The sequence below is a fragment of the Physeter macrocephalus genome, chromosome 21 (assembly GCF_002837175.3).
Source record: "Physeter macrocephalus isolate SW-GA chromosome 21, ASM283717v5, whole genome shotgun sequence".
Classification (NCBI taxonomy): Eukaryota; Metazoa; Chordata; class Mammalia; order Artiodactyla; family Physeteridae; genus Physeter; species Physeter macrocephalus.
The window spans coordinates 96,420,572-96,434,448 of record NC_041234.1 but is presented as its reverse complement, the minus strand read 5'-3'; the positions used below and the strand labels follow the sequence as shown (position 1 = coordinate 96,434,448).

The window sequence follows — 13,877 nt, the reverse complement described above, 5'->3', positions numbered from 1 at the left end:
GTGGGATAGGGAGGGTGGGAGGGAGGGAGATGCAAGAGGGAAGAGATATGGGAACATATGTATATGTATAACTGATTCACTTTGTTGTAAAGCAGAAACTAACACACCATTGTAAAACAGTTATACTCCAATAAAGATGTTAAAAAATAATATTAATAATAAAAAAAAAAGGTTATGTTGAGTAAGGTTTGGGGAAAGTCAGTTGTGTCCCAACCATTTATATATAAAAGCTTAAATCCAGCCAGATTATTAGTCAAGTCCTCCAGATAGGAAACTATGCTTTGGACATGTGATTGCTTTTTGAATCCCCTTATAAATAGTAGTTAATTCAACATTCTTTCCTCTTGCTTTTCTTCTGCTCAGTTATTTTCTTGGCTGCAGTTTTGAATCATTGCCATTATTTGTGTGAAGTCCCTTCAACCTCAGACTGTTCAGGATCCATTCTTTTATTTTTTTTAGTAAACTTTTAATTGAAATAAAACATAATACAGAAAGCACACAAACCATAATTGTACAGCTCAGTGACATTTTCCAAACTAAACACCCATGTGTCCACCATTTAGATCAAGAAATAGAACAGTACGAGCACCCCAGAGTTTTCCTTATATGCCCTTCTAATCACTACCCCAAGGGTAACTTTATGTTATTATTATTATTTTTATTGATATATAGTTGATTTACAATATTGTGTTAGTTTCAGATGCATAGCAAAGTGATTTGGCTCTACATATATATGTATTTATACATATATATATATATTTTTTCTTTTTTTGGATTCTTTTCCATTATAGTTTATTACAAGATGTTGAATATAGTTCCCTGTGCTATACAGTAAATCCTTATTGTTTGTCTATTTTATATATGGTAGTGTGCATCTGTTAATCCCACGTTCACAGTGTATCCCTCCTCCCCCTTCCCCTTTGGTAACTATAAGTTTGTTTTCTATGCCTGTGAGTCTGTTTCTGTTTTGTAAATAAGTTCATTTGTATCATCTTTTTAGATTCCACATATAAGTGATATCATATAGTTGTCTTTCTCTATCTGACTTACTTAGCTTAGTATGGTAATCTCTGGGTCCTTCCATGTTGCTGCAAATGGCATTATTTCATTCTTTTTTATGGCTGAGTGATATATTCCATTGTGTGTGTGTGTGTGTGTATGTGTGTGTGTATATATATCTATATCTATATATATTATAGATATATATACACACACATATATATATCTATATACCTATATAGATATATATATAGATATATACATATACACACACCACATCTTTTTTATCCATTCATCTGTTGGTGGACACTTAGGTTGCTTCCATGTTTGGCTTGTTATTATTTTTTAAAATTAGATTCAAGTTATAATTTACATACAGTAAACCTCACCAATTTTAAGTGTACAATTTGATGAGTTTTGACAGATGTATACAGTTGTGTGTCCACCACCACAATCATGATATAAGATATTTTCATCATCCCTGCAAGTTCCCTCTTGCCCCTTTGCCATCAGTTCCCTCCCTTCATTGCTCGTTCCTGGCAACCACTGTTAGGCGTTCTGTCACTGTGGTTTTGCTTTTTCTAGAACTTCACATAAATGGGATAGTATAGAATGTAGTCTTTTTTTGTCTGGTTTCTTCCACTTAATGCTTTTGAGAGTCATTTCAGTTGTTGCACACGTCAGTAGTTCTTTATTGTTTTTTTTTTTTTTTTTTTTTTTTTTTTTTCTGTGGTACGCGGGCCTCTCACTGTTGTGGCCTCTCCCGTTGCGGAGCACAGGCTCCAGAAGCGCAGGCTCAGCAGCCATAGCTCACAGGCCCAGCCGCTCCACGGCATGTGGGATCCTCCTGGACCGGGGCACGAACCCGTGTCCCCTGCATCAGCAGGTGGACTCTCAACCACTGCACCACCAGGGAAGCCCAGTAGTTCTTTATTGCTGTGTAATATTTCATTATATAGATATAACAGAGTTTATCCATTCACCAGTTGATGGGCATTTGGGTTGTTTCTAGTTGGGGGCTATTATAAATAAAGCTGCTATGGATATTCTTGTACACGTCTTTTTTTGGGGGGGTGCATATGTTTTTGTTTCCCCAGGAATGGGATTGCTGGGCCATATGGGTAAGTGTATGTTTAACTTTTTGTCAAACTTTTCCAGCATGTGTGTACCATTTTGCATTCCTGGGAGCAATGTATATGACTTCCATTTGCTCTACATCCTCATCAACACTTGGTGTTGTCAGTCTTTTAAATTTTAGTCATTCTAATGGGTGTGTAGTGCTATGTTTTGTGCTTTTAATTTACATTTCCCTGATGATCAGTGATGTTGAGCATCTTTTCATGCCCTTATTTGCCATTTGTAATCATCTTTGTTGAAATGTCTATTCAAATCTCTTGCCCATTTTAAATTCAGTTGTCTTTTATTCTCAGTCTGATTTGCCTTGTCATTTTGTTTACTGTCTTTTGAAAAGCAAAAATTTAAAATTTTGATTGATTCCAATTTAACAGCGCTTCTCTTTTATAGTTTGCTCTTTGTGTTCTAAGAGATCTGTGCCTAACCAAGGTCTTAAAGCTGAAAAGAATACACAATTTCTTTTCAATTGTAAAGCAACGTAAGCAAAAGAATATAGAAATCGTTGCAAGCACAAATGCAGTTTTCTCCAGTGTTTGGCGATTGCACCTAATTTTAATTTTTGACTACAGTAACTGTGTAGAAAATTTAACAACTGTTGTGTATTAATCACTTGAGACCTGAGATGTTTGATTTGGCTTTAAATACTTAGCTGGTAGATAAATTTTTTTAATGTTAACAAATTTATATTGTGTAAAGGTATGCTGAAGAAATCTGCTAAGTAGTTCATTACTATACATAATATTTATTATATAGCATATATCCATATAAAAAAAGAAGTATAACAGTGTTTCATTATCTTGATCCTTATCGGCTGAAAGGGATGTCATGTTAACTAGTACTTGTTTTCCCCATTGCATTGTATTGGGAAGCATGTGAAGTCAATTTGTCCCATTACTGGTGATGTTAACATAGATCACTTGGTTGAGGTGATGGCTGCCAGGTTTCTCCAGTGTAGTTATTCTTTTTCTCTTGTTGTTAATATGTATCCTGTGGGGAGATAGTTTGAGACAATGTAAACAGCCTCTTTCTCATCTTACGTTTACCCACTAATGGTATTCTTTTTTTTTTAATGCTATACTTTTTCATTGAAAATCTTAGTGTTCAGATCTCTTGTTCTGAAATTCTTTATTTGGCTACAAGTGTCATAAACTTGTAAGCAGGAGACCAAACATCAAACTTGTAGAAGTCCCGTATACAGACATATGTATAAACATGTACAGATACAATATTGTTAGCAAGATACACAGGTGCTAAAGCTGTTACTCTTCCACTCTGCCATTTCCATTGCAGCCCTCATTTATCTCTGTTCTATCACAATTGTGTCTGGTGCCTGCCCCTAAGTCTAGTCTCTATTTTTGCAGAGGTAGAAGGGCAGAAGGGAAGCAGAAAAAGTTTATTTTGATCCCAGTGTGGGAAGAAATCTGTCTTCTCTCGTTGCTAAGGTTGTGGTAGGAAAAGTGAATCTTTCCACTGATCTGACTTAGAATTTTGGTTCATTTTTTTTACCCTAAAAACATTTCACTATAACAAATCATTTTGTGTTTATAGGTTTAAAAGGCTTATGTTGCCTAGCTAGGAATTTAACCCAAGTTTATAAGATTGCTTCTAAAGGGGGAATATGACCTTAGTTCCAAATAATGTATTTACAATTAACAAATCTTTAACAAATGTCTCATTCATAAGCTTGAGGTTGCTTGTATATATAAATTATGCATATTTTAAAAAATAGCTTATGTTAGATATCACTTGACAGAATAGTCTTTTCAGCCTATAGTTATTTGAAATCATTTATGTCTCTGATTGTGTGTGTGTATGTGTATGTGTATGTGGTTATGTATTTCTGAAATTTGAGGTATGTAGTATAGGACTATCTAGTACAGTGAACCTCAAACTTTACATGCATCAGGATCACCTGGGGGTCTCCTTAAAATACAGATTGTTGGGCTCCATACATTTTTTGACTTACCTTCCTTGCTCGATACTTCTGGGGATTGGGTTAAGGTCAGGCGCCGTACCACACTGTCTGTAGTTCAGAATCTTATGTGTGTTTGTGTGTGCATCACCTTGAAGTTAATAGCATAATTTCCTCTTTTTTTGCTCGGTTGGTGGTGAATTTGGGACATTAAAAAAAACAAACAAATAGGAAGACGTACTTTGTTCATTGCATTAGGGATTGGGGGAGAGAAATTCTGTGTTTATGCTTCACTCTGTCATCTTAATTCAGTTATCTCACTGTCTCTTTATATGGCTATTTCTTATGTTGGCCTTTGGTAAAGAGCCAAAGTGCTCTAAATTGATTGACACATAAAGCTTAGAGAAACCTAGAGTCAAAGGGTCAGGATATACCTTAGATTGGGTACTAGATGATATTCAGAATAGTTGTGATTATGATAATTGTGGTAATGTGGAACAATGTCCTTATTCTTTTTTCAAAAAATTAATTTATTTTTATTTTTGGTTGTGTTGAGTCTTCGCTGCTGCGCGCGGGCTTTCTCTAGTTGCGGCGAGCGGGGGCTACTCTTCGTTGCGGTGCGCGGGCTTCTCATTGCGGTGGCTTCTCCTGTTGCGGAGCACGGGCCCTAGGCGCACGGGCTTCAGTACTTGTGGCTCGAGGGCTCTAGAGCGCAGGCTCAGTAGTTTTGGCACACGGGCTTAGTTGCTCCATGGCATGTGAGATCTTCCTGGACCAGGGCTCGAACCCCTGCGTTGGCAGGCAGACTCTTAACCACTGTGCCACCAGGGAAGTCCCTGTCCTTATTCTTAGGAGGTGCACACTGAATTTTTTTGAGATAAAGTATCATGTCTGCAATTTTTTTTGGTCAAGAAAAAAAGGCAAAATGTTAATTGTTGAATCTACATGGTAGATATATAGGTGTTTATGGATAAGTATACTATCCATTCAACTTTTATGTAAACTTGAAATTTTTCATAATAAAAATTTGGGTTCCTAGGGAGAGAATGTACCTTAATACCATTGATCCTGAAACTCTAGTTTATGACCCACCTACTTTAGAATTTTGACTTGACGTTTATTGTTTTTTGTTAGCTATTAGGGGAGGGAGAGTCTGTGATCCTGCTTCAGTCCATTTATTTCTTTTCAAAATTGAAGATCTAACCTGGTTGTGTGGGTTAGAGCTCAAAATTAATATTCCTTTTGGATGAAGGTATGGGATTCAATCAAGTACAGTGGAATTACACCATACCTGTGCTTAGTTTATGTGAATGTGGCCAGACTTGTTCCATCAAAATACTCAGGGTGTATGTCTAGGAGTAAGGGTGAAATTGGAGAAATTTTTTTCTTTCATTTTGGTTCAGTTTCTCAGGTGTCTTAGAGAGCATCTCACCACATTCAGTTAGTCTAGTTTTTAAACTGTGTTTTCGTGTGACATGGCCCCCTAAATGCAAGCCAGTCACTTTATTTCATGTTCACATCTCATGGTCACTTAGTGATTTCTCCTAATATTAGAGGGGAAAAACAGAGTCTTGAGTTGGACTTAAATGAAAGATAATGTGTCTGTATACTTTATAGATGATATAAGGGATTTTTTTAAAGGGTAATTGTGAGTATATGTAATTTTTACTTTATGTGTTGACTTTGGAACCTACCTTGCCCACAGATTCTTCATTTAAGGCTGTCCCCCTAACAGAGTAATTAAAGCATTAGAAATTGATAATTAGGTGAACTAGTTTCATCAGGATGAGCTGCTAGCTACTTGCTAGTAATGTGACCTTAAGCTGGTCACTTTTCTAAGCCAGAGATTCGTGGTAATAATATTTGGCTTATCTAGCTCCTGGGGTTGCAATATGGATCAAATGAGATATGTCTAAACATGAATTAGATACTAATAATTAGGTATTCAATTTTAGAGAGTTAAAAAAATAGTTGTCATGAATTTTTTAGATCATAATAAGTTATCACTTGTGTAAGCTATCACTACACTAGCTTTTAATGATTTTTTAAAAAGCGTTAATAATATACTTTAATCTATTTCTGTCTTTAAATATAAGATGCCACTTTAAAGTAGCAGTTTCATTTCCCTCAAGAGTAGATTTGGGGCTTCCCTGGTGGCGCAATGGTTGAGAGTCCGCCTGCCGATGCAGGGGACACGGGTTCGTGCCCCGGTCCGGGAAGATCCCACATGCCGCGGAGCGGCTGGGTCCGTGAGCCATTGCTGCTGCGCCTGCGCGTCCGGGGCCTGTGCTCCGCAGCGGGAGAGGCCACAACAGTGAGAGGCCCACGTACCGCAAAAAAAAAAAAAAAAAAGAGTAGATTTGATTTTATGTAGGAATGCCTTTAGCTTCTTTATGTTGTAGTGATAGATGTTTTTTCTCCTCATAAGATGCCACTTTAAAGTAGCAGTTTCATTTCCCTCAAGAGTAGATTTGATTTTATGTAGGAATGCCTTTAGCTTCTTTATGTTGTAGTGATAGATGTTTTTTCCCCTCTCATTTTTGAAATTTGTTATAAATTAGTAACAAATCAAAGAATTTTTATCAAAGAAAGGAAATTTTTGTTGCTGGGGTTTCATGAGTGAACTAGTCAAGGGTAGTATGGACACATATCTCTCCATTAAAAAAAATACATCTTTATTGGGGTATAATTGCTTCACAAGGCTGTGTTAGTTTCTGTTGTACAACAAAGTGAATCAGCCATATGCGTACATATATCCCCATATACCCTCCCTATCCCACCCCTCTAGGTTGTCGAAAAGCACTGAGCTGATCTCCTTGTGCTGTGCTGCTGCTTCCCACTAGCTATCTATCTTACATTTGGTAGTGTATATATGTCGATGCTACTCTCACTTCGCCCCAGCTTTCCCCTCCCCACTGTGTCCTCAAGTCCATTCTCTATGTGTGTCTTTATTCCTGCCCTGCTACTAGGTTCATCAGTACCATTTTGTTTTTTGGTTTTTTTTTTAGATTTCATATATATGCCTTAGCATATGGTATTTGTTGTTCTCTTTCTGACTTCACTGTGTATTACAGACTCTAGGTCCATCCACCTCAGTACAGGTAACTCAATTTCGTTTCTTTTTATAGTTGAGTAATATTCCATTGTATATATGTGACACATCTTCTTTATCCATTCATCTGTTGATGGACATTTAGGTTGCTTCCATGTCCTGGCTGTTGTAAATAGGGCTGCAATGAACATTGTGGTACATGTCTCTTTTTGAATTATGGTTTTCTGAGGGTATATGCCCAGTAGTGGGATTGCTGGGTCATATGGTAGTTCTATTTTTAGTTTTTTAAGGAACCTCCATACTGTTCTCCATAGTGGTCAGTTTACATTCCCACCAACAGTGCAGGAGGGTTCCCTTTTCACCACACTCTTTCCAACATTTATTGTTTCTAGATTTTGTGATAATGGCCATTCTGACTGCTGTGAGGTGATACCTCATTGTAGTTTTGATTTGCATTTCTCTGATAATTAGTGATGTTGAGCATCTTTTCATGTGCCTCTTGGCCATCTGTATGTCTTCTTTGGTGAAATGTCTATTTAGGTATTCTGCCCATTTAAAAAAATATTTTAGATCCTGCATGCTGCAACTAAGAGCCCGCATGCCGCAACTAAGAGCCCGCATGTCACAACTAAACATCCCGCATACCGCAACAAAGATTGCGCACATGGTGACAAAGATCCCATGTGCTGCAACTAAGACTTGGCACAGCCAAATAAATAAACAAATATTAAAAAACAAAAACAATCAGAACCTTCATTATAATTCTTATTGTCCAAATGGAGACAGACACTGCTATCATTGGCACTCTAGAGTTGGAGCCCAAGTTTAATCTATAACACCCTTGCTTTTTAATGAGTCTGAGCAGGGAAAAACTGTTAGGATGTTTATATTAGTACTTGTATTATCCCCTATAATGATTGGTTTGAACTCAGGTCACTTTAGCTATTACTGAATATCTTCATGTGACAATTCTAATCAAGGTGTAGAATCATAGTTAAGGTAATAAATTACAAATAGGATCTTAATTTTTCCCATTAGCTATGCTTTTTATCTAAGAGAGGTATATAAACATACAAGGATAGGCAGATATAAAATCTATTAGTAGGGAACTGTAGACTCTATGTACAAACAGTGTAGTTTTAAAAAAAATACATGTTTTATAAGAAAGGAAGGCAGAATTTTTAGTGTGGACCACATACTCGCTGTAAACAATTGATTCAACTGCTGTACCTCTTCTCCAAGGCTTGTTTCCTGAAATTCACCCTCAGTGTTCAGTTTCAGAAAAAAAAAATTCATAGTGTGTGAAAGAGCGGTAACATTTAAAAGTTACCCTGGGATAAGAACTGAGAGCCAGCACATATGGTCATCCTGTGTGTGGGTGACCATATTATTCATTCTTTAGCATCTTAGTAGAGATTTGTATTGACTAAAAAAGAAAGGTGGTGGCAGATAGTACTTTTCATTTAGTATCCCTTCCTGTGTTTTCATAAATGATGTATCAAAGTTAAGGGGTTATTTCTAAGTCTTTTGTAAAGTTTTTAAGAGTTTCTGATTGAAAGTTAAAAAGTCTTTGAACAAAAACATTGAAAGGCGATTCTGTTATCTCTTCTCCAGGCTTGGTAAACTCAAGTTCCCATAACTTTTCTTTTTTAAAAAATATTAATTAATTTACTTTGAATCTTTAAATTTAATTTATTTTTTATACAGCAGGTTCTAATTAGTTATCTATTTTATACATATTAGTGTGTATACGTCGATCCCAATCTCCCGATTCATCCCACTACCCCTTTCCCCCCTTGGTGTCCATATGTTTGTTCTCTACGTCTGTGTCTCTGTTTCTGCCTTGCAGACAGGTTCATCTGTACCATTTTTCTACATTCCATATATGCGTTAATATACGATATTTATCTCTTTCTGACTGACATCACTCTGTATGACAGTCTCTAGATCCATCCACGTCTCTACAAATGACCCAATTTCATTCCTTTTTATGGCCGAGTAATATTCCATTGTATATATGTACCACATCTTCTGTATCCATTCGTTTGTCGATGGGCATTTAGGTTGCTTCCATGATCTGGCTATTGTAAATAGTGCTGCAATGAACATTTTGGTACATGACTCTTTGAATTATGGTTTTCTCTGGGTATATGCCCAGTAGTGGGATTGCTGGGTCATATGGTAGTTCTATTGTTAGGTTTTAAGGAACCTCCATACTGCTCTCCATAGTGGCTGTATCAATTTACATTCCCACCAGCAGTGCAAGAGGGTTCCCTTTTCTCCACACCCTCTCCAGCATTTGTTGTTTGTAGATTTTTTGATGATGGCCATTCTAACTGGTGTGAGGTGATACCTCATTGTAGTTTTGATTGGCATTTTTCTAATAATTAGTGATGTTGAGCAGCTTTTGCTGTGCCTCTTGGCCATCTGTATGTCTTCTTTGGAGAAATGTCTATTTAGGTCTTCTGTCCGTTTTTTGATTGGGTTGTTTGTTTTTTTGATAATGAGCTGCATGAGCTGCTTCTATTATTAGAGATTAATCCTTTGTCTGTTGATTCGTTTGCAAATATTTTCTGCCTTTCTGAGGGTTGCCTTTTCATCTAGTTTGTAGTTTGCTTTGCAAAGGCTTTTAAGTTTCATTAGGTCCATTTGTTTATTTTTGTTTCTATTTCCATTACTCTAGGAGGTGGATCAAAAAAGATCTTGCTGTGATTTATGTCAAAGAGTGTTCTTCCTATGTTTTCCTCTAAGAGTTTGAGAGTGTCTTAAGAGTTTGATAGTGTGTGGCCTTACATTTAGGTCTTTAATCCATTTTGAGTTTATTTTTGTGTATGGTGTTAGGGAGTGTTCTAATTTCATTCTTTTACATGTAGCTGTCCAGTTTTCCCAGCACCACTTATTGAAGAGACTGTCTTTTCTCCATTGTATATCCTTGCCTCCTTTGTCATGGATTAGTTGATCATAGGTCTGTGGGTTTATCTCTGGGCTTTCTAACCTCTTCCATTGATCTATATTTCTGTTTTTGTGTCAGTACCAGAGTGTCTTGTTTACTGTAGCTTTGTAGTATAGTCTGAAGTCAGGGCGTCTGATTCCTCCAGCTCCTTTTTTTTCCCTCAAGACTGCTTTGGCTAGGTTCCCATAACTTTCAACTTATAGGTTATATTTTCCTATTTCTAAGTTATTTTGATGGGCCTTATTTAGACCCTAACAAAAAGATTCTTCTATTAGAGTAGTTTTAAAACATAAATGTGTAGTTCTTAGCCTATTACATGGCATGTAGTACTCAATGAATGATAGTTAATAAGGACAGTGACATGAAGCAGAGAAGATGGCGGAAGAGTAAATCGCGGAGATCACCTTCCTCTCCACAGATACATCAGAAATACATCTACACGTGGAACTGCTCCTATAGGACACCCACTGATTGCTGGGAGAAGACCTCAGAGCTCCCAAAAGGCAAGAAGCTCCCCACGTATCAGGGTAGGGCAAAAGAAAAAAGAATAAACAGAGACAAAAGAATAGGGACGGGACCTGCACCAGTGGGAGGGAGCTGTGAAGGAGAAAAGGACTCCACACACTAGAAGCCCCTTCACGGGTGGAGACTGCTGGTGGCGGAGGTGGGAAGCTTCGGAGCCATGGAGGAGAGTGCAGTAATGGGTGCGGAGGGCAAAGCGGAGAGATTCCCGCACAGAGGATCGGTGCCGACCAGCACTCACCAGCCTGAGGGGCTTGTCTGCTCACCCGCCGGGACGGTCGGGGGCTGGCAGCTGAGGCTCGGACTTCCTTCGGATGCCGGGAGAGGACTGGGGTTGGCTGCGTGAACACAGCCTGAAGGGGTTAGTGCACCACGGCTAGTCAGGATGGAGTCTGGGAAAAAGTCTGGAGCGGCCGAAGAGACAAGAGACTGTTTCTTGCCTCTTTGTTTCCTGGTGCACAAGGAGAGGGGATTAAGCGCGCCAGTTAAAGGGGCTTCAGAAACGGGCATGAGCCACGGCTATCAGCGCAGACCCTAGAGACGGGCATGAGACTCTAAGGCCGCTGCTGCCACCAAGAAGCCTGTGTGCGAGCACAGGTCACTATCCACCCTTCCCCTCCCGGGAGCCTGTGCAGCCCGCCACTGCCAGGGTCCTTTGATCCAGGGACAACTTCCCCGGGAGAACGCACGGCGCGCCTCAGGCTGGTGCAACGTCACACGGGCCTCTGCTGCTGCAGGCTCGCCCCGCATCCGTGCCCCTCCCTCCCCCCGGCCTGAGTGAACCAGACCCCCGGAATCAGCTGCTCCTTTAACCCTGTCCTGTCAGAACAAAGAGAAGACGCCCTCAGGTGAGCTACACGCAGAGGCAGGGCCAAATCCAAAGCTGAATCCCAGGAGCTGTGCGAACAAAGAAGAGAAAGGGAAATCTCTCCCAGCAGCTTCAGAAGCAGCGGATTAAAGCTCCACAATCAACTTGATGTACCCTGCATCTGTGGAATACCTGAATAGACAACGAATCATCCAAAATTGAGGAGGTGGACTTTGGGAGCAAGATATATTATTTTTTCCCCTTTTTCTCATTTTGTGGATGTGTATGTGTATGCTTCTGTGTGAGATTTTGTCTGTATAGCTTTGCTTTCACCATTTGTCCTCGGGTTCTAACCATCCCGGTTTCTTTTTCTTTTTTTTTACTTAAAAAAATTTTTCTTCTTAATAATTATTTTTTATTTTAATAACTTAATTTTATCCTACATTATTTATCCCCTTCCTTCCTTCCTTCCCTCCCTCCCTCCCTCCCTCCCTCCCTCCTTCCTTCCTTCCTTCCTTATTTTTTCTCCCTTTTATTCTGAGCTGTGTGGATTAAATGCTCTTGGTGCTCCAGCCAGGCGTCAGGGCTGTGCCTCTGAGGTGGGAGAACCAACTTCAGGACACTGGTCCACAAGAGACCTCCCAGCTCCACGTAATATCAAATGGCAAAAATCTCCCAGAGATGTCCGTCTCAACACCAAGACCCAGCTTCACTCAGCGACCAGCAAGCTACAGTGCTGACACCCTATGCCAAACAACTAGCAAGACAGGAACACAGCCCCATCCATTAGCAGAGAGGCTGCCTAAAATCATAATAAGGCTACAGACACTCCAAAACTCACCACCAGACGTGGACCTGCCCACCAGAAAGACAAGATCCAGCCTCATCCACCAGAACACAGGCACTAGTACCCTCAACAAGGAAACCTACTCAACGCACTGAACCAACCTTAAGAACGGATAAGTGACCTGGAAGATAAAATAGTGGAAATAACTACTTCAGGACAGAATAAAGAAAAATAAATGAAAAGAACCGAGGACAGTCTCAGAGACATCTGGGACAACATTAAATGCACCAACCTTCGAATTATAGGGGTCCCAGAAGAAGAAGAGAAAAAGAATGGGATTGAGAAAATATTTGAAGAGATTATCGTTGGGTTAACATCGGATCTTTCAGCAGAAACTCTCCAAGCCAGAAGGGAGTGGCAGGACATATTTAAAGTGATGAAGGAAAACAACCTACAACCAAGATTACTCTACCCAGCAAGGATCTCATTCAGATTTGATGGAGAAATTAAAACCTTTACAGACAAGCAAAAGCTGAGAGAGTTCAGCACCACCAAACCAGCTTTACAACAAATGCTAAAGGACCGTCTCTAGGCAAGAAACACAAGAGAAGGAAAAGACCTGCAAGAACAAACCCGAAACAATTAAGTAAATGGTAATAGGAACATACATATCGATATTTACCTTAAATGTAAATGGATTAAATGCTCCCACCGAAAGACACAGACTGGCTGAATGGATATAAAAACAAGACCTGTATATCTGCTGTCTACAAGAGACCCACTTCAGACCTAGGGACACATACAGACTGAAAGTGAGGGGATGGAAAAAGATTTTCCATGCAAATGGAAATCAGAAGAAATCTGGAATAGCAGTTCTCATTTCAGACAAAATAGACTTTAAAATAAAGACTATTTCAAGAGACAAAGAAGGACACTACATAATGATCAAGGGATCGATCCATGAAGAAGATATAACAATTGTAAATATTTGTGCACCCAACATAGGAGCACCTCACTACATAAGGCAAATACTAACAGCAGTAAAAGGGGAAATCGACAGTAACACAATCATAGTAGGGGACTTTAACACCCCACTTTCACCAATGGACAGATCATCCAAAATGAAAAGAAAAATAAGGAAACACAAGTTTTAAATGACACATTCAACAAGATGGACTTAATTGATATTTATAGGACATTCCATCCAAAAACAACAGAATACACATTTTTCTCAAGTGGTCATGGAACATTCTCCAGGTTATATCATATCTTGGGTCACAAATCTAGCCTTGCTAAATTTAAGAAAATTGAAATCGTATCAAGTATCTTTTCCGACCACAACACTATGAGACTAGATATCAATTACAGGAAAAGATCTGTAAAAAATACAAACACATGGAGGCTAGACAATACACTACTGAATAACAAAGTGATCACTGAAGAAATCAAAGAAGAAATCAAAAAATACCTAGAAACAAATGACTATGGAGACACAACAACCCAAAAACCTATGGGATTCAGTAAAAGCAGTTCTGAGAGGGAAGTTTACAGCAATACAGTCTTACCTTAAGAAACAGGAAACATCTCGAATAAACAACCTAACCTGGCACCTAAAGCAATTAGAGTAAGAAGAACAAAAAAGCCCAAAATTTAGCAGAAGGAAAGAAATCATAAAGATCAGATCAGAAATAAATGAAAAAGAAATGAAGG

General features: G+C 38.8%; 1 protein-coding gene across 10 annotated transcripts in view; it reads left to right on the top strand.

The window, feature by feature from the left end:
• The window catches only part of THOC2 (THO complex subunit 2), a 122,229-nt gene that overhangs the window by 64,877 nt on the left and 43,475 nt on the right, over window positions 1-13,877 (top strand). The window lies entirely within an intron of this gene.